This window comes from Notolabrus celidotus, chromosome 12, assembly GCF_009762535.1.
Source record: "Notolabrus celidotus isolate fNotCel1 chromosome 12, fNotCel1.pri, whole genome shotgun sequence".
NCBI classification, from domain to species: domain Eukaryota; kingdom Metazoa; phylum Chordata; class Actinopteri; order Labriformes; family Labridae; genus Notolabrus; species Notolabrus celidotus.
This window is the reverse complement of record NC_048283.1, coordinates 9,884,008-9,887,909: the sequence shown is the minus strand read 5'-3', so window position 1 is coordinate 9,887,909 and position 3,902 is coordinate 9,884,008.

Genomic DNA, 3,902 nt, shown 5'->3' with positions numbered 1-3,902 from the left:
AATAAACAAACAAATGAATGCCATCTCATTGGTTTCCTCCATTTCTTTTATTTTATTCAGTCTATGAGTGAGTCCCAAACCACCACCACCTCTCCACACAGTTATAACCTCGCACTTGATCCTTGTTAAGCACATGTGCTACAACCTCACCCGCCTTATTCACCAATACACTTCTGCCCTGCTCCAAAGCCAGCCTGCAGAGCCGAGGTTAAGGATGGTTAAGGACAATACTAATCGATCCTCCAATTACAGAAAGCTGGAGAGCTGGAAAGGTGGGGGAGAAGAGAGAGAGAGGAGAGGTAGCCTGGGGATTGAGTGTTGGGAGGGTGTCTGAGAATGCGAGGGTTGGTGGTGGGGGGGATGAGAGGTAGTCTTTATCTTTGGATCCCTCTCTTCTTTAAGTTGAAGCTGGGTGTCATGGGGCTTTTGAAGTAGCGGATAGAGAGGAGGGACAGAGAGAGAGGGGTGGGGTGGAGAGGGGTTGGTGTGCAAGGCAGGGTCCCTCTCCATGCCAGGGGGAAGACGTCTGAAGGAAAATCTTTACAGCCTTGACAGTGCCCCTGACTCCCATGCGTTTCTGTGTATTTTGTGTGTGAGTATTTAGATGTGTGTGTATCTGAGCGTGTTTGTGTGTGTGTGTGTGTGTGAGTGTGCGCCTGAGTTGAAGTCTGGCTCTTGCAAAGAGGTGGGGATCACAGAGCCCCCTTTTTAAATTGCCGCTAATGAGCCCTGGCTGGCGAGAGGTACTCGAATTGATTAAATTTGCATGGGAGCCTAAATCATGACGGGGGCCTCATACTTGTGCCCCCCACCTCTAGGTGCACATACACACACATACAGAGCACCCCTGGTAACATCCCCCCAAACCTACTCCATATCAGACCTACAGGGGGTCTCTCACTGCAGGAGAGTGGGACAGGATAAAGCAGGGGGGAGGAGGTGGGTGTGTGTGTACGTGTGTGTGCGGTGTGGAGCGGGGCGTGGAGGGCACCCATCTGCCCCGGTATTACTGTCAGTCCATCATTCAGGGGAATGCCAGGCGCGCGCCTCGGGGACGTGTTCATTACGCTTTAACTACCGGATCTGTCCTTGTCTCGAAGCCTCCTTGTGTCATTGTCTGCCTGAGATTGCGTGTGTATATTTATGCATGTGTCTGCTTGCATCACAATTGAATGCACCCAGTTAAAGTCTATGAGGTGGTTGTTTGAGTGTTTTGTAATTAGAGACGCTCAGATAGGATATCCTTACAGATACTGACGCACATACCCAGAATTGAGGATCTTCCAATACAGAGTAGAATTTAATTCAGACCAACATTATTGACCCCTGTAGGGCCAATTGTTTTTTTTTTAAAACACCTTTATTCCTGAGGGAGAGGAATTAATTTTCACTTTGGATAAATGAAGCATTTCTGATTCTGAGAATCTTCCAGTGCAAAAGAAATATTTATATATCCACATATTATGAGATGAAAAACACTGACTGCTGAAATTGTCATCGTCTAATAAACTCAAAACAACCTCCGACCTGCTATCAATGAGAATTTTAACTTTCCATGCATCTTGGACAAAGTGGTTGAGTCAGATTAGTTGCTACTGTCAGATTAGTTGCTAACAGTAGCATACTCAACAGTCATATTTGGCTAAATATAGCATCTCTCTTACTCTACTGGCTGCATCCTGGACAGATGTCTGTCAAAGTTTAAGTGTGTCCAAAGCAGCAACCTCCGGTCTCAAACTAATAAGCCCATGCGGAAGTGTTAAAAACTGCAATTCATCCAGAATCCGCTTGAGGCTGCAGAAACACCAGAAACCACATAGACACCAATTAAAAAAAGATGATCTTTGCAGCATTAATAAACATGCTTACAGCCTGGTTCAAAAAACGGCTTGGCTCTACGTAGCTAATTTCTCTATCGGCACACACTTTACCTGGGGTGAATTTTTTTCTAACGCGACGGTTCAGAAGATATTAAGATTACAAGTTTTTGCCCGAATAAGGACATGACTGACTAGACTCCCAGACGGGAACACATAGCTGTTGGCTAGGAGGCTCAAACCCCGCCCCTTTACGTCACAATATGCCTGGTTGAGTTCCGCATTTCCAATATGGCTGCCGCCATCGATTGGCTTCAAAACAGCGCTCAGGAACAGATGGGTGACGTCACGGATACTGCGCTCATATTTTATACAGTCTATGGTATGTCCCCATCTCCTACATAAAGAACATGTTGCATTGCTCTTGGTTGCATTTACTGAAAATTTTTGAAAGCATAACTCAACATTCGTGGCACCTCTTTTGGCATCCTGGCAAGAACTGTTGCTTAACAAGACAGCAGGTGCACACGTGACAAAGCAGAATACATTATGAGGGCCTTGTATTGGAAAATTAACAAAACAATAAAACAGTAAGTCAGAGTCCTCCTCTACATCATCATAGTCAGTATAATACAATCGATGCTTGAATTCGAGTCTGAGTGCTTAAAAATCTGGACTCAAGCCGAGCCCTGTACTCGAGCAACAACACTGGCTGTTTTTTATTGTCACAATAATTTAGAAGCAGTTGTTTTTTAGGATAAATAATAAATCAGACTCAAGTATAAGTAGCATTCTAGGCAGTGTTGGAGGCTCACACTGATGTTTTTATCTGTATTAGCCTCCAACTCTTTCAGTATTGATCCTTGTGTCAGTATCAGAACAACCTTACTAGAAATTAAACGATATTCTAGCTACACAAACTTGAGAAATTGTAGGTATAGACATACTTTCTGCTAAATAAAACATAGTTTACATTTTTTGAAGAATATGTCTGAATCTTATTCTCACTGTTAAAATATGATCTTCTTTTATTTCTGTGTCGCACAAGCAAAATTGCCCCTGCCACACACCACTGTGTTGCTTCTCTAATGGTTACCTCTCTAATGGCAACTACGTGCGGATGTGTGATGAGAGCTACTTTTTTTGTGTACTCGTGCGCCTTGCATCTGATCAACAGTGAAGTTGTCAGAATGAGTGTGCACGGGTGTGTGTGTGTGTGTGTGTGTGTGTGGGGACAGTGCTTGTGCTTGTGCTTGTGCGTGGTTAGCCCGGGTGATTGCAGTAATCAGATGGGGGTGTTAATCAGAGTTTGTTCGTCAGTGGCCTGATGAGGGGCGATGAGGGCCGCTGATTGTAATGCGATGCTTCAATTGGTCCCTCTGACAACTACAGAGACAAACCACCAAGAGAATCATTATCATGGCGTATACACTTTTTTTGTTTTCTTCCACTTTTGGAAAACGCCACGACACACTGTGGAAGTGTAAACAAACAAGCACAACATCACACTCGAGCACTGAAGTATGACAGGTTCTATTATTATTTTACGGGATGTTTTCATTCCAGTGGACGCAGCGCAGCGCTGTGACATGAGGGGTTATATATTATAGATTTAGGTGTCAGGGCCACCCCCTATTGAATAACCTGCTCAGGGGATAGGGATTAGTTGGGGTTAGAGGGAAGAGAAAACACAGTTGAGAGAAAGGTTGAGGGGGTGGGGAGGTGAATGTGACCCCATGGTTTATAGTCCTGTCTTGTCACAGACAGGCTCACATCAGATCTTTTTCCTCTTTTCTTTCTTTTTATTGCAAAAGGGGGAGGGGTGGAGGGTGATCGCTGATGCTATTATGGCTGCCTCATCAGCCAAGTCCCTACAAGGGCTGATACAAATTAATTAACCTAATTAGGGGCTGCGATTGCGGGTGTGATTATAGGGGCTGGAAGGGGAGGTAGGGAGGGAGGAATGGTTGGTTCATTGAGGTGGGGGTGCGCTGGCAGCCAGGGCCCCGGCGATGATGAGCCGGGAGGTGTGGGAGACGAGCCAAGATGCTCTGCATGGCTAATGAGGAAAAACTAGCTAGCTTC